Source organism: Dromaius novaehollandiae, chromosome 2 (assembly GCF_036370855.1).
Source record: "Dromaius novaehollandiae isolate bDroNov1 chromosome 2, bDroNov1.hap1, whole genome shotgun sequence".
Taxonomy (NCBI): domain Eukaryota; kingdom Metazoa; phylum Chordata; class Aves; order Casuariiformes; family Dromaiidae; genus Dromaius; species Dromaius novaehollandiae.
Window position 1 is genome coordinate 129,094,981 of NC_088099.1, and position 26,667 is coordinate 129,121,647.

General features: G+C 38.6%; 1 long non-coding RNA gene across 3 annotated transcripts in view; it reads right to left on the reverse strand.

The window, feature by feature from the left end:
- Positions 1 to 18,466: 18,466 nt before the first annotated feature.
- The window catches only part of LOC135327599 (uncharacterized), a 73,277-nt gene continuing 65,076 nt past the window's right edge, over positions 18,467 to 26,667 (reverse strand). For all 3 annotated transcript variants that reach the window (XR_010387943.1, XR_010387945.1, XR_010387944.1), the window contains exons 3-4: positions 24,779 to 24,976; positions 18,467 to 22,410 (exon numbers count right to left, since the gene is read on the reverse strand). This is a non-coding gene — a long non-coding RNA (uncharacterized LOC135327599). The remainder of the gene's footprint in view (positions 22,411 to 24,778; positions 24,977 to 26,667) is intronic.

Consider the following 26,667-nt stretch of genomic DNA (forward strand, 5'->3'; position numbering starts at 1 on the left):
TCCAGAGTTTATCTCACAATTTCTGTTGTCTTGGGGATGAAGCGGTTTTATTATAGCTCAATCACTGTGAGCTATTAACTCAGCAAGCTCAAACAAATTCCTGGGCCAGGAAAGGGTGCCTTAACCATTTTTGTTCAGAACTTCTTTCGCTGCTTTTACTAAATAGTTCTGGATTGCAAAAACAGAGAACAATACTAAATTTTCTCATATGAAGGATAGTATGATTTGAATCCTATCCACATTTTTTGCATCCTGTGACTAAAGGATATAGTAAGATAAGGTGGGAACAAATGAGAAAAAAAGCTGTAGTGGGCCGGAGTAAATTGGAACAAAGCTCTTTCTAACTATAACTGGAATAGGTAAATATGCAAACAACAAAATGCTGATTTTGGTAATGATCTATTACAAAAGCATACTTAAAAATTCAGTTAGGGTTGAGACTACATATTGGTAATTTAAAGTGTAAGTGCATCACAAAACCTTCTAAAACATCACACAAAAATACTGAATTAATCTCTGAATATTTGAGTTTAAACTTCAAATAAGTCAAACCATGTAAATTTACAGAAAAGTAGATATTAGGCAGCCCAACAACTGTAACTGTCTAGCAATGACCATATGTAATGATCTGCACCATTGCTTGTGCATTTTAGGATTGTAAAAGGCAGATTGTGAAATACACAGTTTGTGGCCTCAGTTGCAAATACAGTAAGTTGCTCTTACATTGAAACTGCTGAAGATGTAGAAGGGATCTTATCAACTGATGTCAAGGGAATATCCTTACTGAGAAACAGGCAGAAGTACAAAAAGTTAAATAAAAAAGCTGGAAGCTGACAAAGCAGTTTCAGATAGCAAGGTTAATGAGCGAATTCTGACTCAACCAAGAGCATCTCAGGTAATTTTGTAACGTCTGCTATTAAAAGCATTACGGCCAAAAAGCACACAGCCTGCGCGAAGGGAGTGCTTTGATGAAGCTGAATTGCACAGGGGAGCTTGTCTGCACTGTGTGTCGTACAGTCATGATTATAACTGTGTCAGAAAAACAACTTTAAAGTAGACAAATGTGGAGGGAATTTCTAGCAGCTAGCATCCCTATGGGCTTTAGGAGGACCTAGCTCATGCTCACTGACTACATATTTCTTAAAATCAGCAACAGATAGAGAACAGGTCCACAGTGGCAAGATGTGTAATTCCAGTAATTGTTGGCTCCAGGAAAACATTACAGGATAAGGAGAGATTGTGGACTCTGAGTTTTTATTGGAGCAGTTTCAGACATTGCCGTGCACTTAAATGGAGTGCAATAAAAATATTTGAAAACATGAGGAAAAGGAAACTGTTCTCCAAACACAACAGAGATCTGAGTTTTATTTGGGGGGATAAGGCAAGATCAGGCACAATCATATAGACACCTTTGTGGTTACCATTTTCAAGAAGGAGAATTTTATGGTATTATACAAGGCCCTGAAAACAAAACTGTGCTTTCAACAAGTTGTGGGGTCTCACTCACAGTTCCAGTTACTCAGAGAAAAACCCAAAAACCAAGACCAGAACTACATGACTTTTAAATAATTCAGTGTGTCTCAAGGATCTTACCCTTCATCACCAAGGTGTGTTAACCTTAGAGCTAGCAGATTCATTTATATTTTTTCAAACCTGACCTTAAAAGTGCCTTTCAGCAGGTGGAAGTAGATCCAATAGACAGAGACAAGAGTGTTATCAGAGTGAGAGTTCTGGGTTTAGCTTCTGTAATTCTTCTAGCACTTCTAAGATGTTAATAGAGAAGTTATTGCTTGACGCGCATCTTTCCCGTGTATGTGGCTGGCTGAAAACTTAGTATGTGCTGAAGATTTCCAGCATGGACTGATGAACTTACAGATAGTTGTGATAAGATTAAGCATTTCAGTTGGAAATGGGATCCAAAGAAATGTGAGCTCTTTCAGAAAGAGGTCACCTACCTCAGGTGCATGCTCCACAGAGAGGGAATTTCCACTGACAAAAGAGAAAATATAAGTGGTATAGATGTGTTTAACTCCCCAGACATATCCAACTTAAAGTTTTATAAGGCTATGCTACTAGTACAGAAGGACTACTTCTGTGTTAGCAAAACTATTAGGTGGTTTGGGATAGAAAGGGAAAAGTTTCATTAATTTCTAGCTGGAATCTGTAGGTGTAAAAATGGCTCTCAAATTGCCTTAGGATGATTTGAGCAGTTTTAAAACTCTGTCCATATTTGATGCAGAGGTGAATGGATGCTGGAAATTAGTGCAATGAACGGTAGCTGAAGTCAGCCTCTGATAACAGAGGTATTGAGCTACTTGGAAGGATAGTTCTTTGCAGCCAGCTGTAGACTTATTTTTAATTTACCTGTATCAAGCAAAATTCTAGTCAAAATGAAAGATATATTTTTTCAATGGTTCTTTATAATAATAATTTAAAAATCCTCTTTTGTAGCTGGGATACAACTTCAGAGGCAGAGCTATAGGCTTGGGGAGACTCCTGTGGTTTGCACAGGTGGCCTAGTAGGGACAACATCTGCAAACACTGTCCCATCATACAGCAGGGAACTGATAGCTCAAAGGGAGCTGGTCTCCAAGGGTTTCACATATTCACAGTTCCTATTTCTGCTACTAGGACAATGGAGAAGGGTGTTGCTGGAATATCGCCCAGAGCAAAGAGATTGCTCAAACAGAGGATCTTGATGTTAAAGTTGCGTGTTACAGGCATTTTAGTTGGTAGTTGCCAACATCTTGGACCAGTTTAATCTTCAATATACTATTGAAATGCTTTTCAGTGGGAACATCTGGAATATAAAGATGCTATGTTGTTTAAGTAATGGGAAAACCCAGAGAATGATGGGAGAAGGTATCACCTTATTATACTGTGTAACGGGGTGGTCTCCTGAAGGAATGTTGTGTAGGGGGTGAATGAATGGGATACACACAGCTTGTGGAAGACTGCCTTATTATGGCTCATCCTTTCTTTTTCCGTTATGTCTGTATGTGGCTGCAGACTTTCTGTTGCCCAAACACAGCATAGTCAGTCTATATAAAAAAGAGCCAAATGGGTTGTGTGGCTTGCTAGCCTTAGAAGAAAAGGGCAGTTCCTTAAACAGCCTTGGAAGCCCACCTGAGGAAGCTAGAGCTGTTTCCCAGCATCTGTGTTTATGAAAGAACCTGCTAAGAGAGGGGACTGGTACTTGAGAACAGAGAAATGTGTGTGTTGGTGCGATATCTTTTTCATTCATCTTTGGTACAAGGGTATTTCTAAGTTGTGCTAGAAATGAAGAAGTATTTTAAATAAGCTAGATCTGTTGCTCCACTCAGCCTGACGACATACCACATATGCTTGAAATACAAAGGATTAAGATCATGCCATTATTTCAAGAGCCTTGGACATCTCAGGATTATGATCGAGGGAAAAACAACTGATTCACAGAACTGGTACTGAAAATATGGCATCTTTGCTTCAGAGAACCTGGCTTCTTTGGGCGTTATTTACACAGAGAAAGAGGAGTCATCTAGTTCTGCATTTCAGCTGTATAATTAGCTTCTCTAACACTGTAGAATAGCTGGAGTACACATTAGGTATAGCTGTGACTATACAAAGTCATTGGATGCAGTGCTTGAAAGACACGATTTCCATGTAGTCCAAGGGTACTGGTTTTCAGCAGAAGGTTTCTCCCGGTAAAGTGAAACATTTAACTGAGGACAGGCACTGAGACCAAAAATCAGTACTTGGAAGGTCAGAGGAAAAGGGACTGTCTTCCTGAGAAAAGCATGTTAGAGCTAGGATTTTTGCTAGGGGGCTATGCTGTTTACGACAAGCTGTGCCACGGCTTACAAAATGAAATGGATCTACGTCCATTGCGTAAATCAATACGTAATCCCAGAACATGCCTTGCTTTCTTTGTTGTGCTGCAAAGTAAATACTGGAGACTGGACAATGAGAAACTGTAAGGTGCAGTTGAGCACTGTCAGTAAAACAAGGTGGTACATACTAGCCCTTTTCCCTTTTCAGTTTCTGGGAAAAAGTGCCACACGACTTTGGGCCAGAAGACTCACACAAGGAAGAATACATTAGTCATACAGTCCTTCCATTTCTGTACAGGATTTTATAATCATTACTTTGAAGCAGACTAGCTTTCAAGTTGCCAAGAAGAGCTCAGGGGAGAGCGTGATATTTAAACCTAGACATCTTTTCTCATCTGGGGTTCTGTCACCGTGCCAGTGTCTGTGTGTGCAGAGTTCTGGCAGCCTGCAATACTTTGATATATTTTTTCCCAGGCTTCAAAAGGAAAGGTAAACAATGGGCTTGTGACTCCAGGGCAAGTACTGGTAGCTGAAAGTTTATGAGGTAGCTCATCTTCTTTATGTTGCTGGCATTCGTTTAAGTATTTTGCTGTGTAGAAGGGATGTGTAGAAGAAAAAGAAACTCGTTCAGTGGTTTTTGAGGCTGCAGGTTTGATGCCTAGAGGTGATTTCTGGTCCACACAGGTTTTCTGCTATTGCTACAGGTAAAACAGAGGGCAACTCTGCATTAAAGACATAAAATGTTTATTTAAAACCAGAAAGGAAAGTCTAATTTAAAAAAGATCCTTGACAGATATTTTGATTTCTTTGACAGCTCAAACAGCAGCTAAGTAAAAAGTTCAGGTGGGGGTTTCAGCTTGATAGTGCTTTGAATATTTATTTGAAATGTTTTAGATTCACTAACATGGCAGCCATGGGATAACTTCAATATGCATATACTGTGTTTGCTTATTTTGCCTTATAATACTGTCACTATCTATTCAAGCAAGTAGTGTAGGTTCAGATATGCTGAGCAGTAATCACAGTGCTTTGTAAAACCAAAAATTGTGTTTTTCAGGAACTGCTCCTCAGAGAAAGGTTTCTCCTGTCAAAGAACAAAGGCAATAGCTACCATCTCATGCAACCATAGCAAAATTGTTCCTGAAATCTGTTTTCAACTTTGGGCAAGTTATTGCTGGAAGAATAAGGACAAATTGGAGAGAGTTCAGAGAAGTCAAATAAAAATAATCTGGAGCTGGTGAGATCTACGCATGAGAAAAGGTTTTAAAAATCTGATTTTGTACTGTTTTGCCTGCAGTTGTTCATTGACACTTTCTACGAGTACCCAGATAGCCTGTGGATGGGAGGGTGACATTTAAGAAACCAGACTGAAAAGGGCATAAACATCAAGAGAACTGCAATTTAGGCCAAAGTTAGAAATACAGCTCTGAGAAAAAATGTACAGAAGCGAAAATGGGAAATACTTTACCGAAATACCCGGGAGAACTTCTGAATATGCAGGGTGTAGACTATGGTCTGGTCATTCAAAACTCAGCTCTTGATTTACTGAAAATTGGCAAAAACAGCTTGTTCTGTTAAAATTAGTCCATTGCACTTGCCACTGTAGTAGCCTACAAAGCTACTAGAATTGCTGTAAGCAGTAATGCTGGTATATGTAACATATGGTCTTTCTTCTTTTTGTTTTTGTTACACTGAGTATGAATTTGAAATTATTTAAATATACATTAAATATAAATGGAGTGCATACTGCCAAAATAGACTGGATAACCAAACAGCAATTTGAGCTGTCTGCTTTACATCTCTGCCGTTACTTAAAAAGTGAAAATCTGGTTTGTAATATAACTGTAAAGGAGAGGACCCTTGCAGCTAGAAGACTTTGGGAGATGGGACATCAGTCATAAAAAATAATCAGTGCATTCACCAAAGCAGCAGATCAAGATAATCAAGAAACCTCTGTAAACAGAAAATCCTTTGCCTTTTCTCCAAGTGTACAGTTTCCATAAAAATTTATACCCCCTCTAGAAAATATTTTCCAGATTTGGAATTTCAAAGAGAAATACAAGTGGCTTGTGTATGCCATATCTGGATACCAGTAAAGCTTCAGTGTATTTTCCAGTTGATGGTACAGCTGATGTCATGTGTTATCATACGCAGTTCTCCTGCGGTTGCCTGTGTTACACTGTGAATTTGATGTGTCATTTTTCTTCATGTTCTTAGAAGGGAAATCTATAAATGGTTTGCTGAGACAGACATGAACCAGATACTCTTATGATTATTGCAGAGACTGAAGTTTACTTGAATTTAAGAATATTTTCCTGCTCCAAATATATTATTTTTTAAGATAAGGTCGTGCCCAGAAAATTGTCTGTGGCATCAAAGATCTAAAATCTCTCTTGCTGGATTAGGCCCATTTTTGCCCTAAGCTACAAACTTCTTTAATCCCCCTGTTTTAACACAGTCAGAGAACACTTACATTTTACTTGAGATGACTGTGTCGTACATTCCATTACACTCATATATCCTTGCTCCTTTTATTTAGTGCCAAGCTAAGAAAAATTCTGGTATTCAGCTTGATGGTGTTTTCATTTGTTTTCTTGAGTATTTTTGTAGCACCTCTGCCTCACAATAGACATTCAGGCAAGATATCAGTGAACTGAAACTAATGCCAAGGTCCTCAGTCCTACAATTAACTCTGTATTTGCAAACATGTTTGTATGCACAAAAATAAAGTCAAAGATCTGATTGCAGTCAAAATGCATAAGACTGCCTGTGTCAGCTTTGAAAGTCTGTGGGGAATTTGACAGGGAGTAAAGGAAATGATACAGTTCCCAGAAAACTGCTGCTGCATCTAATTTGTTACACAAGGTTTGGGGATGCAGTAGTTAAGAGCCTTCCCAAATTAGATAATCAGAGAGTGGGGCCACCAGGGTGTGTGCAGTGGCTTTTCTTTGTATGCAGCCCACTGAAGAAAATGGATCACTTTTGCTCAAAATCTCATGCTCACAAAATTTCACGTGTCAGTTTTAAGTGCAAAATGAGTCTCCTGAGATTTTGAGCTTTAAAATATTTGTGTAAAAGTGTAGGCACTTTCACACAGCCTTATCTCAGTACAGTAAAATTCCCATGGTTTCTCCTGAATACTCTGTAACAGTATAAAACCCTGAAACAATTGAGAAGGATATAAGTCAGCCTGCTGTTGTAATGGGAAGGAGTTCAGACCACATCTGTTTTAAAAAATAAATAAATATGTACATGTTGTGGATCTGTTAGCCATTTTCCTCAGCCAAATATAGCATAGTGAGTCCGCTGGTCAATTACCTGACATTTCTTCAGCCTTTTTTGGGCCACTCATTCCTTCAAAGGACTTTCCAGTATCTCTTAAGTAATAACCACTCAAGCTTTTTTTGCTGTCCAGTCTCAATATGACTGAAAAAGAGGGTTTAATCAGCAACTGAAGCCCCTTCTGCTTTTCCCTCCTCAAGATTTATGCATAAAGAGCACTCTGTTCCAGGGGAAAAGGTCACTTTCACAGATACATTTCCCCATATATCTCCGATTGTTTCTACTCTTCTGTGGAGCGGTGGGTTCATTCATCCCAGCTCTATTTTCATAACTACTTTCAAAGAAGAAAGGAGCAGTATTTTAGAAGAGAAGGTCACTCCATTTGGCTCTTTTAAGAGTTTTTATAGCTAGATGACACTATTGCCTTTTTTCAGCTTTTGCTACTTATTTGAAATATGTTGTGTGAGTTACTCTAAAGGTTGCGGTCATGCTCAGGACCCTGGTGTTGTAGACATTGAATGTGCCTTGACACCGTCCTTACGCTTGAGGGTATATTTTCGCAGAAGACCAAGTCAAGGAGGAGAGAGGAGAGAGCAAAGTGATCCAACACTGGCTGGCAAATGTTAGGGTAACTTCTAGTGTGTTCAAGTAAGCAGAGAGAAAAGGAGAAAGTTCTTGTAGAAATTGAGGTGGGAGCTACAGGAGAGAAAGCAGCAGCTGGAGAGGGCAGGAAAGGATCAGGCAGAGCTGAGTGAGGCCACCAGAAGACAGATGAAGAGTCTGGGAAGGAATTATTGCTCCTGCCGTCAAGCCTGAAGTTATCGACATTTGACTTAGTTCAAGCTGAAACATTAAAAATTTGTATTCACATCTGCTACCATGTGCATTTTGACAATTAAGTCTCACTGACACAACGGCTTACAGAAATCAAGCTCTAAACTTTGCCTAGATACAGTCTTTACATGGAATGAATTTATTGGCTCTTTAAGTGTGTAGGGATCCCCAAAGCTTGAACTGGAACAAGCCAGATCAGTGTGACAAAAATCTGACCCCTCTTTTCAAAATTATGAACACACATATAACTGCTCTGTGGAAACAAGATGATGAAAGACACTCTTTCACCCTTTTACTATCCTATAAACCTGACATTAGCCTACCTTTCATAGAGCTATGCCCCTGGAATGTCCTGCTTAGGAGAGTGCAGAAGGATTTTTAACTTTCTAAAATTCCCTAATTATCCCTTTCTATGTCCTCTCTCCTAAACTTACCACCTTTTCCACTGGACATGCCAGAAGATTGTGACAAGAATTCCACTTATTTAATTAGAAAAAAAAATACAATAGTTTATTAGTAAGATAGCTTATTACTCTACAATTTGTCACATACAAATTAGTCAACAAAAGTAAATAGCATTCTGATAGCCATTCAATAACCAGCAAGAGTCCACACATTTCCAAAAACATTGTTCACTGCAAATTACAACTTTATCTTCAACCAAATAGCAAGCTTTTATTTGGCTTTTCTTGCAACAAAAGTTTTTTTCAGACCTCTCTAGTTCTTCATTAAATGAGCAAAAAGCACAAACCAAGACAATTCTGATAAGACTTTGTCCTCTTCATTTCAATGACCTACTTAGAGCACATTCTGTTTTTCATTTTTCATGTGTATGTTAGTTTGACAGCCTGAAGGTATGTACATATGATGTATTTCCCCTCTATTTTAAACCCATGCTTTCATTTTTCCCTCCTTTTATCGACAGACTTGTCATTGATTCTGGTGTTCTTAGAAATGATGACAGATAGATGTCTGTAAAACAACCCACAGTGGAGTTCACTTGTTCTAGCAGATATTTCTTTTTGCTTTTTTCTACTTTGTTACCCATTCTCCAGAGCAAATGTGTTTAGAGATTTGGGAATTATTTTCCCTGGCCAGATGTTGAAAATACAGAATTCTGCTGGGCAGAAAAATTTTCTACTAGTCTTTTCTCCCCTCCTACATAGATTCACACTTGTTTCACTTTGCTGAAATTAAACACTTCAGTTCTAACTGATCTCATGTTTGGTTTATTTAACATTCCTCTATTTAATAAGAGAGGAATGGTAGCTTGCTGATATCTTCTTCAGTGCTCATCACCATCTCCTAGCTATTCCGCAATAACCTACTTGCCAGTTATTTACTTATTTTTTCTGGATCATCTTTACAATGCTCAGAAAAATCTTTCACTTCCAGTTCTCAAAACGTAGGATATGTGAAAAAGACACCAGACAATCAAGGATAAACCCAGCTCTAAGATATAATTTAATATTTATTATTGAGTAAACAGCCAGTATCACACCTGTCTCATCCTTATTGAGCAGAGGAAGAGCACAGAAGTGTTGACTCTGCAACATTTGCTTTATAGTTTCTACTGAAGCTTTATGAAATACAATATTATAAAAGGTACCAGCTATGGCATGGTGTTTGCAGAATAAGGAACAACAATCACAGCATTAAAGGAGACTCTTGATGACAAAATTTGAGTGCTCTATAACAAAATGCAAGCCGGCAGCTTCTGAGTCAGTTTGTAGAAGAACTGAGGTTTGAAGCAGAACTTGGAGAGAAGTTCAGGTGCTTTTCCAAGGAATTGGGTCAAATATGTCATCTGGATTGATTTCACCTGCTAGCACAAACAACTCAGGGAAGCACTGAGTCCTCTCTCTTTGTCCCTATTTTCTGCTGTAGAGCAAACCCAATTTAACCACATAAAACCTGCTAATTTCTTCCTCTCCCCCCTCCCCTTCCCCTCTTTTATTTTTCTAGCATTTGCCAGCAGGAGTCAGACAGTAGGAACAGTGCAGTCAGCACCTTTTTCTGGGGCACAAGCACCGTATCAGAATGTATTGCCTTTATTCACTGCAGGGAAGATCACTACATCCAGGAAAGTGCCTCTCATGCAGGGTCGCAGTGGTTTGCCACCAGCCCATTCAGCCAGCTCCAACAGTAGTTTTAAATGTTATTTTATGCCCCTCAGGGCTCGGGAAAGCTGCCTCTTGTGGAATGCTAACCAGCCTTTCAGGCTCCGGATGCCTCTGTTTCGTCAGACGATAAGTTAGAGAACGTGTGTTGGACTGGAAGTGACCACTTCACCTACCCTGAGATGGGGATAAAAATATGGGCACGAATTCTGATTTAAAAGAATGGCCGAGAGTCATATTTATCAAGTGGATCTCTAGCCACCTTATGGCTGGAAAACAGTAGCTAAAGCGCTTCCCCTGCCAACGCGCCCTTTATAAAGCTGTGGGGGTGTTGCAGAGGTGGGGGTGAGAAGGGGAGGTGTGGGGGCTGCTTTTGTGGGGCGGCCTGCAGTGACACAGCAACCCAGACATATGGTGTCATTATTCAGCCAACACAAATTTGACACTTGGTGAATTTATTATATTTTGCTTTGCTCCTGGTGCCTGAAAGGCTTTGCAACCGTCTCTTCATAGGGCCTGTCACAGATGTTGATGTATTTTCCTCCTCCACAGCCAGGTTTTACTGTGGAAACTGATACAACTTCACGATAGAATTTCTGGATGAATTATTCACGCATTGCATGCTTTCTGCACATAGGGGGTTGGAAGAAATCCATCCTATTCAATAAATGGTCTCTTTAATCCCCTTTAACAGAGCATTTTCCCTCAGTTTAAACTGTTTCTATTATCACCTTTGTGATCCTAATGTTTTGCATAACATATTTGTAGTTAATAGCTTTGTTAAATTTTTCACTGTATTTCACCTTAACATGCAATTAAATTGTCTAGACACAGTGAGGAAACTGACCCATTGAAGAGACAATAAACCATATGGGCCAGATTCGTATCTTCTTAACTTCTGCTTGCCTTTTTTTTTTCTTTTTAATCCTGCAGACCATTCCATGTCCAGTGATTTATAGGGTAATTCCTGAAATATCTCAATATTTGCTGTTGCAGAGAGAACGGGCTGCTGCTAATGCCAGTACCATCTGTGGAGATGATTTTTTAATTGAATAGAATTTTCAGTCTTGAGAGGAGAGAGTTGGATGAACTCATCACTGCCCCTTGAGAGAAGATTAATGAAATGAAAACATATCATACCCTTTTAATACCTGCAGAAGTAATAAGGATGCATCAAGTGACAATGTAGAGCATGGTGCATGGGGATAAATGGCTTTAACATAACACGGAAAGTCCATCCAAGAATTAAAAATTGCATTTGCAGTTTTAAAAACTACTGGTGCCTTAGTACTTTGTATTAAAACTCCTGATTCCATTTTCTTCCTGACTTTTAAATCCACAAGCAGAGTTCACATCCAGATTCCCCTGCTCCTGACTTCCCATGCAATAACCCATATTCCCAAAATAATCCCACTGAATTCAATACTGAAGATTTTATATGGCTATAATACAGTTTTGAAATCACACAGCTGCACGGATATTAGTCTTATCCTGAACCAGTACAAGTGATATTAATTTTGTAAAGCCCAATCAAGTAAAACATAAGTAAATGGTTATTCACTATCTAAACTGCTGGAGTGATATTTTTGTCTGTACTACAAAACTTACTCTACCCTGACAAGAACTGGCAATTTAAAGCCTGCTAAGTTTTTCCTCAGATTATTGGGTTTACTTTGCATATTACTAATACTGCCTATATTGATTTATTTCCATCTACGCTAAGTCTCCAGTTGCTAAAATGGGATTTATACTAATATTTTGGACATCTACCTGTATCAATAAAACTCCATTTTTTAAGAGCACATCCTTCTACCATTGTGGCAGCATTTAAATCTAGAATACAGAGACCACCTGGCCTGCACTTGAGTGTAATGTATTCAAAGTAGATCAGAAGGCTTAAAAGTATTATTAATAAACATTTCCCAAAATGTTTGAGCTTGCACAGTGACTTTAAATAAAATTCAGACTCCATTTGAACTAAAATCCATGTTTCATGTCTCTATTAAAAAACTTACTAGTTCCCTTTCTTAAATTTTGTACTGAACAATTGTGTATTACTCAGAAAATTACTGTAGTTAAGAAAAATACTTTAATTGTCATAATTATGTCATTACTACATTACAGTCCTGTGAAATGAGAAATAGTACAGCAAAATATCTTTTGATAATATGGAGGAAAAAAAACCTTTTTTTTAATAGCTTGGGGCTTTTTCATATTAAGTTTATTTACCACAGCAGACTTCTTCCAGAAACAGATCAACCTGAGCTGGATGAAAACCATCAACTGTTCCCCATCTCAACCCCACGCTGTAGCTTCTCCTGGTCAAAATAGCAGGTCTAATCACATTAACAAAGGAAAAAAGAACACAACACTCTGGAAGATCAGTACTGTTTGAGATCATAAATGTATCATTAATGAACCAAAAATTATTTTTTTAACTTTACTTTTTGGTGACATTCATACACATAAAAAAAAATCCAGTGAACTGCCAGTGATTTGGGCACAGTCTTCAGAGATTCACTTCTGAAGTGAGTAGGGAAATGAGAGTGTATCCTCTCCAGAACATGTAATGGCCTTACTACTTCTACTTACAGGATGATTATGCTTTCTGAGTGACGTTTTTCTGCTGTTCCAATCTTTGAATGTGTTCAGAAGCTACATCAAGTGTTGGGAAAAAAGCTGGTGGAGTTATGCAGAAGAAACCTAAAACCAGTGGTGGCTAAGACTGCTTTTTCTAAAAAGACCTAGTTCCTCCTTTCTGCCTTGAAGCTGTGTGACATAGCCATACCTTGAAGAGAAGAAGTTACCCTTAGCTATTTCCATTTCAGGGCTATGATCAAGAATCCACATAGATGGATGTGATCTTTACCCCCTCTAATTGGTATCCTCTACTTTTATACATGCCACTTCCCATAGAAACTCTTTTCTGACAAAAGAAAAGGCACATGGCAGTAACCAGGCAGTTGACCTATTAGGAAAAATGCTTGCACTTGGCCCACACAGATAGCAATTACTCAGCAACCAAACATTACGAAAGATTGAGGGTGTTTTCTTTTTTTCCCTGAAAGCGCTGGTACAGTTGACATTGCAGTAGTGAAGCTGAGATGTGATTGTGGCCCTGAATTTACAACATCTTGCGATGACAGATAGTCCCAAAGTTAGTCCTTTCTAGAGAATGGAAAACTGTCCCTTTTCACCTGATGTCATTTATTCTACCCTTATGTACCACTCTGCCAATACATACATATTAAGGTTGAGCTGCTGCTAGTATTCAGGAAATGCCATCGAGGTGCAGAGGCTGTGAGTAACTTCAGTAAAGCTCTGGTGGAACAGTAGCCAAAATCTGCTATTAAAGAGACAGCCGTAGCGATTTGCTGAAATACATCTTTGCTTCATCTGACAGCAAAGCTCTCCATTTCCATGTCTGTTTTCCAGGCTGCATGCATATGCAAGTAGGAAGAGCAACTAATTCCCTCGTAGCAGAGCATCGTGCCAGACCTTATGCCTAGAAAGTCTCTTCCAGCTTGTAACCTCTACCCTCCTTCGAGTCCCTCCTGAAAGCTCATCTCTCACTAACGCGTGTATTAAATTACAGATGGATATTAGTGCAGCAGGTTGAGAGCTATCGAGGAACTGCATGCGTCAGGGCTGTTCAGCTGGTAAATCACAGCGAGAACACTGTGCATTGGGTGCCCTCTTCAATCCACACCCCAAATGCGTGCAGAGGGTGCTCCAAGCAGAGACTCTGCCCTGTATTCATGCTGCTGGCCAGAGCACGACTGGCCTTCAGGAGCTGGGCAACCCTGTCCTGGGATATCAGAATAAGAGCCCGTTCCCTTGACTCAGGGCTCTCCGGGCTGAAATCCCCCCAGAGCCGACCCAGAAAATGACAAGTTCCTCTAGCTTCTAGCACGTGGGGTCCAACCTCTCGGAAAGCAGTGCAGCAGTACGCAGGCTTAACGCTGCTAACAAGAATCAGGGGAGCATCTGCTCAAGGAGGGCTGATTACTCTCCTCCCAACAGGTTTCTTTTCTTTCTTTCTTTCTTTCTCCCACTTCCATGATGCTCAGCATTTAATCTCTTTCCACATTTCCAGTGAATTATCTGAAGTTCACAGATTATATGGCCGCTAGAATTAGTTCACCCTGTTAGTCTCTGCAGTGCCATTAGTCTGATAATATACAAGCTCCCAGAAAGCACCTTGCGAAAGGGGAAGGGAATAGCAGGACAGATCCATAGAAATAATCCTTCTGCCTGCAGAAGTGTTGACTGGTAGTTTAAATCATCAAACAAAAATACTTTCACAGAAATTAAGTTTTGCTGGGAATGAATATTTTAGTGTTCCTCTTTCTATACAGATCGCCTTTAAAAGCGTATGGTTTTAACACGATGCAGCTTGATTCTACTGCAGTTTTTAGGCTTCAGATGGCATGCATTGAAACTACTCCGGTAAACAGTATTCTGTGAACCTAAAATAGAAGTTTAGGTTACAGGTCTTTAAAACCTGATATGCATAGCTATCCATTCTGCTGGAAAACACTGTTCTAAATTTATTTAATTTCCCTGTTTCAAAAGGAGAACAGTGAGGGGGAAGGAAGAGGGAAGGAATTGAAAATGGTTCCAGGGAATTACTCAACTTTACAGAGTTGTTGTTGTGTGTTTTACTTAACAGGCCAACCTGAAAAATTATAGGTAGCCTAGAAATGGATGATGTGATACAGCGGGAAATTGTTCAAATTCAACACAGCTGAAGCATACTCTAATACTTGGCAGGTATTTGACAATTATAAGTACTTTTTCCCTTGCATTTTCCTTAAACGATAGTTAATCTTACTGTAACTTTTATTCCCACTTCATTTTGTTTGTCATTGCCTCCTTGCCAGTTGTGTATTTGGAAACTGCATTTTAATCAGGATTTTTATATTTGGAACTTTGTAAGTAAATAATATATCTTTCAATGTGTATGAGGATTAGAAGGTTTTAAAATGTTTCATTCATCTTAGAGAGTTTACTTGATTTTTATGGCTAGGTTATATGTGCAAGAGCAGATGGACTAAGTAACAAATATATCGGGTGATAAATATTGCCCGGCTTGCTATTCAGAATGGTGGAGAAAATAAACTGCTTGGCATGTTCTTCTGGTCTGATAATATTAAAGAATTTGGAAGGTAGTCCTTTACTGTGTTTTCATTTTAAGGAGAAGAGGAAGAAAGGATAAAACTGTTGCAGGAAGGGTACTTATTGACATTTCCATATAAGCAAGAGCAGTCTCAAATAATTTTTTGTGAAAACAAACTAACCTAGCTTTGTCAGCATTCAATCTACACTTTATGTCCCCATTACCCAAAGACAGATGTGCGGTTTAATAAGGTTTAGCCATATAAGGAGATAATTTGAACCTAAAATCTGGCCAGGAACTTACCTCACTCTTTTGTTATTCCAGTAGCTTCATTTAGGTTTAGGATTCAGGGAGAAAACGGAAAGCATATGAATTGTTAAAAAAAAAAGTCTTTCACCATCTTTATTTTGAAATTCATGCCTCTGTCACCCTCAGGCAATTGTCTCTACATTAGGCTTTAGTCTTCACTGTGTTCCAGTCTTTGCATTTTGTTTGGGGTTTTTTTTCTGACAGATTGAAGCTCACCTTATTAAAGAAATTTGGAGAATATTTAAACCTCTAAAGGCTGCCTAATCCAGTTCCTTGCATCTCTTACTAACTTCCGTCCTCAAAGGAAATGAGCTGAAACAAATAGGATTATTACCATAAATTTCAATATTCTTTCCTAAGTCCATACTACCAGTCTTGTCAAAGACTTCTGTGTTAGTCAGGTAGAAATACAGCTCTGTGGGACAGAGAGGGAAGTATTTGTGGAGAGAAGAAAGAGGAATGGATGTTCAATTTTAATGGCTATTATTTTTATAAATGGCTAGTGAATTTTGGCTAGCCAACCTCAAATCATTTTTAAATGGCTTAGCATAGAGATTTCTAAGGTTTTAAACTCTCTGAAAATCAAACTTATTTTTTAAATGTTTCTGTATCACCATGAAAAGTTGATGACTATTAGAGTTATCTCTTATTTTATTGATACTCAACCTTGTGCTCAGCAACGAATAAGCAAAAAAATTGCTTTTTCCAAATCTGCTACATGCATATAATGCACTGTGTGTTAGTAGAGTTTGAGGTGATTCAGGAAGCAACTAGAGGTCACTGAAAAGCTTTGGCAGAGCTTTTAATGAGTTCTCTTTGGGAATTCAGCAGTCTTTATGAAGACAATGTCTGTTTATGAATAATAACTGTTTACCTTAAGAGTGCTCAAAATATGAGCAAGACTTTTTGCTCTCTGACTGAACATACATATATACAACAACATTTTTCCTTTTAAATGAAAGAATCTGCAAGTTCAGGGTAGGTACATCTATTTTTGATTGTATGATGCAATTCACAGCAATCTGGGAGATATTTTAGGAAGAGTAGGCTGCTCTGTAGCAGCCACGGTGCCCAGTGAAATCTTTCCAATAACATTAGGTATAACAGTGAGTGTGACAGAACATAAAATAAGAAGGGAGGAATTCTTTCTTTAAGTAGGAAATTATAATGTTTGACTCTCAGAGTGGCCTTATGTATAACAGTTCTTTCTTCAAAAAAAGCAATTTTCTCTGCATATAACATGCATGAGCAGATGCTTCTCTTTCTGTTCAGTCACAATCTTTTATGTCTCCTGGATGAAAAAAGATGTGGAAAATACTGTTTTCCAATGTTATAAATGGAGAAAGTAAAGGAGAAGAAATTTTGCCAGAAAGATTTTGGGGATAATTGTTCCTGTATATACTAAAGTGGGCACAAAGTCAAATCCCTAGATCTGAGAATTCTCAAATTTGGAAAGCTTGGATCTAGGTCCAGATCTTTTTTGTGCTATGAACAAATTCACCTGAGTATAATCAGAATGAAAATGAATTCCTCCTGACAAAAGTTAATGAAAGAAGACTCTATGCAAACCAAGTAACCATGGTGTGAAATAAGGGGGGAAAAAATCCTTTGGAGTTCTGAGGAGCTGCCTTCTCTGTCCCAGCTCCTGTAACAGCTAAAACTTAGATCTTCCACACATGAGAAAACTGTGCCAGTTGAGCTTAAGTTATGATTTTGAACAGATGTTGTTAATCAGGTGCAAGAAGCTACACGGGCACATTTATTTTGGTTTAATCCAGACTTACTTTGTTTAGTTTGGTCACACAAAAAAGTCAATTCACACCAAGATAAGTGACAGTGCAGCCTTTTATAGAAGTTTAAATACATTCAAACCTAGTTTAAGAAACATATTTTAAAAGCATTTTGCAAGTATTGGGTTGTCTGTGCACTCCAAAGTTTTGCTGGCTGTATGATTAGGGCTATAGGTTGGTCTGGTGGTAAGTTCCCCAAGGAACAAAGAGTTATAGTAATATACTGGCATTTATACCCATATAACTGTGTCCACACTCAAAAGGTGATACCAATATGGATATCAGCAAGTCATTCCTAGCAGAGACAAAGCCTGAAGTGCTAAAAACAGTTTTGTACACCAGCCTTATTGCTTCAGTCCAAGCCCTATCAGATCCACCAGTGCAGAGGACTGGCCGCTGGGGAAGCTGTGTATGGGGGTGGCCAGCCTGTCACCCCCCCTTCAGGCAAAGGGCGCTCATAATAACTGTGGAGCAAAATGATTGGGATGCTGGTAGTAGCTGAAGTGTGTCCATCACTAATTATATTTACTGCATTTCTCAAGTTCCCCTGTATGTTTCTCTGCATGTCCCGGACAAGCCACAGGGAAATGAAAGCATCTTCTGTGAAGCATGTATCCATAAGACTCTGTATTTCTAATCCCACTAGCAGACCAAGTGTACTGTAAGCTTTCGTTCTGCTGCATTAACAAACTGTACAAAGAAAGAGTGAGAAGGGCAAGCGAAAAGAGAGACTGTTTGACACCACAGAAGCCCAAATGAGACATATTTTGGAACGACAAGCAAAGATCACATTCCTGTTTTGTGGTAAGAGGTTGTAACTGTCCAATAGAGTTGTGATGTAAATCAGCAGCAGTGCAGCACTATGGTCTTTCCGTATTGGAGGTACAGAGTAAAAGTCACATTTGGCAAATGCTGATTTAGCACATCATAAAAATGCAGCTCTTTAAGATGCACTCTGCCCTTCAGTCTCCAGACTAAGCGGGGCTGGGGAGGAAGCTTGTAACAGGTCAATTAGTGCATGCTTTCCATCTAAAACCCTGTTTGGATCGTATCATCACACATTTTAAAATATTTCAAGAGGAGCAGGGTAGTTCTTTTGACTGCACCATGAACACGGTAAGGGATCAAGAGTGTACAATGTGAAGAAAAGCATGGCCAACTACAGAAATGGAATATGTGACCAGAGGAAACAGCATCACATGGTTTCCTTGAACAGTGTTTTATTTCTTAAAAATACAAAGAAGCCCAACACCAATAAATGATTTTTTCCTTCGGAAATTTTCAAGGATCTGTAATTAAAGGTACCTATTTTGCAGAAAATTAAAAACAGATGATACAATTTCCAATTTGTTTTTCAGTGTGTGACAGAAGAGGATAGAGATCCCTAATATTAGAAAATCATCAGAAAGCAGAGGGTCAGTGTACCTGAAGAAACATTTAGTCAGTTTCCAACTAAATGAATAGCAGTAATCATTACTTAAACTACAGTTATACTCTACACACATAAATAATCAATTACAAACAAGTAAAAACTGATAATTTCAGTTTCTTCCCCATTCAAAAGCAATTAACCTAATGTTTTGATTTGCTATGCAGTTATCAAATTTTGCAATTTTTTCTTGCTTCTTGATAGCCAGTGTTCTTTTTCTGCACTGCTCAATTCCTAGGGTCAGGTGATTATTTGAGACTCTCAGCTTTCATTTAGAAGAATCAGTCAATTTTAAACCTTTCTGGTTTTGAAGGCAGTCTCAGAAAGTACTCCTAGCATACTTGTAAAAGATCAGGAGCAAACAGATGAAAAAATCTTATTTATTTATAACTCTCTTGGGATTTTGCATCATAATTTGGAACACTTGCCATGGAATACATTTGACTCTCAGTGAAGCCAAGATTTTACAATGCTTTTGGATAACATTGACAACATTGTTACAAATACTTCAAAAACAGAAATATCCAGTTTAAGGTCAAAAATAGCAGCCACTACACTAGTCTTGTTTGGGTTAGGTTAACATTGTGAAGACCACCTTGAAGAAACTTGTGTTGGATTCAGAGGGCTTCATGTTATTTGAGAAATGTATTGGCCAAAGATCATATCTGTTATTAGGATTTAAAGCTGGCCATATTCAGAGTGAAACAGGGGATGGCTTTTGGTCTAAGTATAATGTATGGGAGAATCAAGCCAGGAAGATTAGAGAGATCAGGAAGGATGCTAATTAGATGCAGTTTTCTGGACTCAGCATAACAGATCTATAGCTTGAGGGGAGCTCTGTCTTCAAACAACGTTTCTGTGTTGTTAACATATTACCAGTGCTGAGAGAAGCCTGCCCAAGATTTTTCAAAATAGGTAGGAAGCAAAGGAGGAAGATGACATGTACCACATACTACAGGAGCAATGTAGTCTACGTGATCCTAATGAGACATGTTTGAAGGATATGGCAAACAATAAATCATACTTGTGCAAATACAAAGATAAAATTTGATACTGTGATGACAGATGAATGTCACAACTTCTTTATGTTATTACACACGATGACTTTTTAATGATTCTATTGGACAGCACAAGGAAAAGGAAATGTGAATTTTTCTTTCCTCTTCTACTGCTAAGCAAGCAAGTAAAATAAGGTGATCTATACTGAGATGGCAAGGATATAGGAGTTCCTGCACATTGCAGTGGAGAGTAAAGGAACCAATGTCCAGCTGGGTCTTTGAGAATACGGCAGACTTGCTCCTGCAAGTGGTGAGGAAGCAACTGCTGAGAAGACCAGGGCTGATGTTGTTGAACTGATTCTCAGCAATGGTTTTCCTCAGCTGACATTAGTTCTGACCCCGTGCTGTGTGTTTGCTTAGGGTTGCTCCAGCTATTGGATGCAAGAATAACTGCAGAATAGGCAACAATAAAAGTCAAGGCCTGAGTCAGCAGCTGCAGATGAAGATTTCACATTAAAAGGACTTCAAAGAGGTTTCAGTTATACCTATTGCTTTCTCTTTTTTCAGGATTGTTGAGAGCCAACCTTTTTTTCTCAGCAGGGACTATAATCTGCTGCAATTTCCAATACATACTGACAGCACGAAGGGAATTACCACTGTGGAAAAAGCTCTGTACAACTCCTAGATATCTATTCTGCTGGCTCTGGCCTGCTAGATGATTTGCTGTGGTGGGGCAGATGGGTCCTATGCCAGGCCAGAAGTGTAATAGCTTACTGTGGGCCAACGACAGCCAACTCCTAGGAGCAAGACACTTTCACTGGCATTAGAGGCCACTGCAAGTAGGATCCATAGCACTTCCACAACCACTACTAATTCTTTGCTGCTTCTAGTGTCACAAGCCAGCCTTCCACTTCGGCTTTCATTGCTTCCCCTCTCCCTTTCAGATATATTCATTCAGCATTTATTAATTAGCTTTCTATGTTTCTTATGATTCTTCATGTCATATCTAGGCATGTTGTACTCTTCTAACAGATATGTTAGGTACTCCAATATATTTTTTATCTGCCCCGACTTCATGGGCAGAAGAGAGATTCAGGCCTGTCATAATTATCACGGGTTATGATACAGGCTTTTGCCAAAGAAGAGTAATGTGTTCTAATTTAAAAATGCAGATTAATTTACATATCGTAAGGAAGTTCAGAATGACACTGCATTGCTTCATTTTCTTGCCTCTCTAATTTAGATGCTGAAATGATTACAGATATCTGGTCACTCTGTAAGGCAAAGAGCTTCTTTCCTTTTAGAGGTGCTTCACAGTCGTTCATATAGGAATGGTATCCTCTATTCTGCAGAGTAATACTCCACCCTTCTCCAGCCCGTCATTCAGGGCAGTTATGTTGACCCAGCTGTGTCATTGCAGCAGGATTTCTCTCATCTGTTTGGACTCCTCTCCCCTCCACCCAGCAGCACACTCCTCTTGTCTTGCCCAGTTCCCACACTACAGCCAAGGTCAATTTTTTTCCATTCTCCTCTTCCCAACCCCTCCCACTCCCACCACCCTAACAGCGCTGGAGCGGAGACCATACTAATAAACACAGCAAAGTGTATTAGCTTGGGCTCCGTGTCATGCCTCATCTTTAACATTATCATGCTTCTCCAGTAAAACACACCTCACTAGCTGAGATTTGGTGGCCTAAAGGGAGGAAAGAGGAGAGGATATGAGATGCTTCTGGAATACAACACAGCACACTACCAACCTCTGAACAGCGTACAGACCAGCTGGCAGAAGTGTCTTTGCAAAAGTCATATTAGAAATATTTGACTTCTAGTAAATAAATCAGGATTGAATGCTCAGACCCTCTCTTGAAAACCTCTTAGCACACAACATTAAATACAGACATAGCAATAGTTTCTCCTTTTTCTCCATGGGACAACTTTTATGGGTTCTTAAATGCTAGGAGGAACTAAATTAAAATGGTTGCTGTCTTTAAGGATTTTAATTCACTTTAACAATTCACATGTCACGTGTGAATTGTTAGAAGAACCTCATAGAACAAAGGCCTATTCTCTCTGTTGATTTAAGTCATTAAAGCTCTAGTAGTATCAGTGAAGTTTCATCCATTTAACTGAGCAGTGAATTTGGCCTTAAATTTATATCACTTATTCAATACACCCTGTCACCAGTTAGTGCAAAATTAACCCTAGCAGACGAATGATGTGTAGCGATTCCTTGTCTTTTCTCTTTTTTTTCCCCAAAATTTCAGTCTTTGTATTCTTTGTACAGAATTCATAGATGTGCCATAGAAATCAAAAATCCACAGGAAATCTATCGAGCAATAAACAGTGTTTTAGGCAACACGGTGCATTTTCCAAAAAAAAGTCTTTGGAAAACCTGTTTATGTTACTATGATATATATTGCTGCAGATGGAAACAATCTCCATTAAAAATTTAAAGTGTAACCAATTGAAAAACACAACTGGCATAAGATATTTTCAAAGAATATTGTTAAAGAGGAACACTGATGTGTTTAATGGCAACTGGACTTGGCTGCAGTTTACAAAACTGATATCAGACCTATGTTAAAATGCCATTTCTTTAGGGAAGAGCTGAAGTGCATGACCAAGCAAGCAAGGTAGTCCAGAACTTCACTTCCAGTCCAGCTGTGGTCCAAGAGTTGGTTAGGTGAATGAAGGATTTTCCATGATACAGGATTCAACACCTGTAGGATATTAAATACAGTGATATATGTGCATATTAGAAATAATCTCTAGCTACAGACTTCTAAATTTCTTAAATGAGAAGGGTCTCCTAGCAGAATAAAGGTATCAGAGGTGATGTGAAAATCTCTTTTCCTCTCTGACAAGAGAGTTTTACACCCAATGCTGCAAGAGTGAATCAAATATAATTGTATTGCTCATTTCTGAACAGCACCCAAGGAGAAGAATTTCTAATCTTCTCCAAATATCATGTTATTTTAACACTGCATATTATACACATTTTTCCAGCAAAGGGGTTTGCTGTATATGTAAGCCCTTCTGTCTGCCTTGTTAAAGGAAAAAATCTTCTAATAAAAACACAGAGATCTGTATATTTAATATAGTAAACAGATGGTAGCAAAGCATTTTTGTTCAGTAGTTGTCAAATATGACTTTTACAGAAAGTTCCTGTCTACAAAGGTTTGAATTTTGGGGGTTGCATTTTTGTCGATGAAATGGTTACTCAAAGAGCTTTACAAATCCTGGGCAATATTAAAGTCCCATCAAAAATCGACTGCTTTGAAAATGGTTTGTTGCCATTTTAATGTAACAATGGAGTATGTTTTTTAAGCTCTTCTAAACAATAAGAATGGCAGAATTAGATTCTGGAAGGCTTGGAGGAAGATTTTTATTTTTCAATTTTTTAAAATATATTTTAAAATACATTTGAAATTTCCTGGGCTGTGCAGATTTTTTTCCTACTTTCCAATCTTCCTATACATAAGTCAGTATTTACTTCCTCCTTTTCTTCTTCCATCCAGACTAGAAACCACTTCTTACAATACAATGTGATAGGCCAAACTACTTAGTAAAACTGGCAACAGAAAGATTTCTTGACCCAGCAGAGAGGAATTGCTTTCTATTCCCATAGTTTGGTTGCTATTGTATGTGTCTTGGGTTCTCTGTGCAATTCAGATGTAACCGAATCGAAAGATTAACAATTATAATAAAGAGCTAGTGCCATTGACTCAGTAGGCTGCAATGCTCCTCTACTGCTAGGTCTTTTTCATGAAATATCTAGGCAACAACTTTGCCTTTCACGTATTAAATATGTGACTAAGACAGGCTCACTTTTTAACTCTAGGGCAAAGCGATCTGGTCCAGTGGTTTCGACCCTTCAGATTTAACAGCCATGTGGCTCTGTACTACAGGGAATAACCAGAACACACAAGACTTAATCCTGTGAATTGAGCAATTCTTCCAGAAAAAGGAAGATAGGAAATGTCATGTGTCATGTGAGATTAATAGCATGAGCCATTCTTATGAATAAGCCTAGAATTGAATGCAGGTTGCATCATTTCTGGGCCTGCAGGAAGGATTGCTAAATCCTGCCATCAGACTTGGTGGAATAAGTTGCTAACACCCACCTTTTTGGAAACAGATGGAAAGACTTGTAAAACTCATCAGCTGTTGTGAGTAACAGCTGTTGACTTCTCTACTAGCCTCCCTTCTCCATCTTCCACTGTGTCAACTGAGATGCCCTGTATCAAAGGCAGGACTAGCAAATAGTTGTTCATGTGGGTGACTGAACAATATAAAGCTTTTAAAAGTTATGCTTGGAGGAAGTATGGACCATTTAAGTGAACCTTTTTCTCCAGACCATTTTGCCAGCAGCTAACTGGAGTTTTTTTCTTCAGTTTCATTCTCCTGCTCGGTGTCCTCCAAGTAGTCTTGATGGGGAACCAGAAAATGTATGAGAAGTAAAAGGAATGAAAAATAAGTTTAGAGGTGGTTTTCAAAAGCAATAAAACCAGCTGGCCAACCAAGTCTAATTTAAAACAAAAAAAAAAAAATGGGTACTTAATTTGTCTCAGAAAACAAACAAACAAAAAAAATGAATTTGATAACTTCAAGGGACCAACTTCAGAATCACTATGGCTGCAGTTCTATTTGTGTAACCTGGAAACATTTTATATTTTCATTGCTTTCCTTTTTGTTTAAATATTAAAGTTGTTAGTTGTGGTGCACAGTCACTGTTTTAATCAAGAACTGTGCATTTTAAATATTTGTGTTCATTGTAGCCAAGAAGTCTACAGAGTTCGTGTTTTGGCCAATTAAACTTTAATCAGCACAGAATGTTTCAATGTTAAAATATACAAATTGCATCTTATCTACTGGCATATGCTACCTTTCTTGTTATGGTACTCAGTCTTCCTTCCTGGTCTAAATGGCTCCGCCATTATAGGTAACAACATGAGCTTCCAATTGGCAACAGAGCTGTTACGAAACCAGAGTGCGTGCTATCTTAACACATCAGCTGTAAAAGCAGGCAGTTTGTTTAACTTGTCATCTCTCTTCTTTTTGCTGTATTTGAAATTTTCCATTACTTACGTTATATAATGGAGGATGCATGACTTGTTCTGGTATTCCAGGGAGAGTCTGGGTTGTAGCTGCTTGAGGCACATCAAAAGGACAGAGCAATTCTTAGATGATTTATTTGTCTCAGGTTGAAAGACTTCATTCACCAAAACTGTACAGCCACCATTTTCCCCTAAAAGTTAAATTCATGGTCCTCTCCTGCTCCTTAACCTGTGAAAGGGAGTTTCAGTTAAAGCCACTCTACAACCCCAGTAAGGGATGATAATCTCAGGTTCCATTTGTTTCTCAAAAATACAAGCCTTCATTGATCTTCCCATTTGTTTGAATTTCTAAACAGGGACTGAGCATAACCAGTGTCATGGTGTCTCATGTTCACTTGTGCAAACTTCAGTGCAGGTGGAGCCATCTCCTCTCTCTTCATTTCCTTTTCTTGGCATTTCTGCTTTCCAAGTTTCTGCTGTTAACTGTGTGTTTCAGATTACTTTCTCCTCTGCTTTGATAGCAGGCATCTTCCCAAGTCAGATCCTGTTTTATCCTTTTTGGCCAAGTTGCTACTTCGTCTAGGCACCCCTGAATTATTCTGCTTACCTTGCACATGTTTGTAAATCTTTTTCAGTTTAGTATTGTCCAGGAAATTTCTTTAAAGTGTTTCTTGCTTTTATTTTTTCATCCCTCCTGTAGTGTACTGTGTCTGATCCTCAGAGTACCCCATTAGGCAATTTCCCATTACTTGATACCTTGCTATTCAGGGTGATCCCTAGTTTATAGGATCCTGTAGACAGTTTTCAGTCCATTGACAATTTTCCTTTTCAAGTCAATTTGGTCTGGATTATGCAATTCAGAAAAATAGTCCCTTTGAAACCAACAGAGCTCCTCACATTGGAGGCAAGTACTTATCAGAGTGAGTGAAATTTCCACATTCTGTGCCCCAGAGGCTGCTCTTTTTTGGCATATCATTCACTGAATAAACAGAATACATCCTTGCCAAAAATTCTAACTAAACAACTTTTTAGATTTTAAAAAAAGAAATTGAGATTTTTTTTTCCTACTACATTTCCCTGACCTCCTGGCTCATATCCACAGCTAGAAGAAAGTGCCAAAATAATGCAAGGGTGACTGTTATCTGACCCGTAAGTTTCAGAATGGAATGTTTTTTTGGAACACACCAACTTTTTTTAGGATTCACCCACCATTTGTGTGTAGACAGGTTTGAAGTGAGTGGGAGTTGTGACACAGTATCTATAGATCTCTGTTGCCTTGTATTATCCCTGAGAACTCATTTCTGAGTAGATAGCACAGTCATCTGTTGTCGTTTTAGGGAGATATAATTCAGTAATTTACTGATTTCATAAAAAAACTCAGATGCAGTTAATAACATTCTAGCCTTAGAAGAAAAATATAGAACACCCTCCCATAAATCATATTTTGTGCATTTAAAGTTGTCGTGGTGAGGTGGAAAAGAGGGAAACACAGGATAAAGCTTTGATCACTTTGATCAAGCACAGACCACCTATCTGGCTCCTGAGTGCCACTGTGTGTCATGCACATTTTCAAATTTTTGTCATAATAGCTACCAGTCATTGTAGCTGAGATAAAAAATGGGATGGTGATTAAACATGTGATTGAATCCAGACATTTTAATCATACCCCCTCTATCTATTTTTGCAAAGCAGGCTACATGTTTTCTCAGCAGTCCACATGAATAGCCCAGGGAAGACAATTTGCATGCTAACTGAACTCATGTACCACACTGATTGTATGGAACATCTGTTGCTGATTGTTTTGGTCCTCTGCTTTTCAAACTAAAATATGAAAATGCAGAAGGTAAAAGGCAAATTATCATGCCAAGGGCAGAAAGCAGATTTTTCCTTTTCTTTTTGTTGGAACTCTATGTTGTAGCT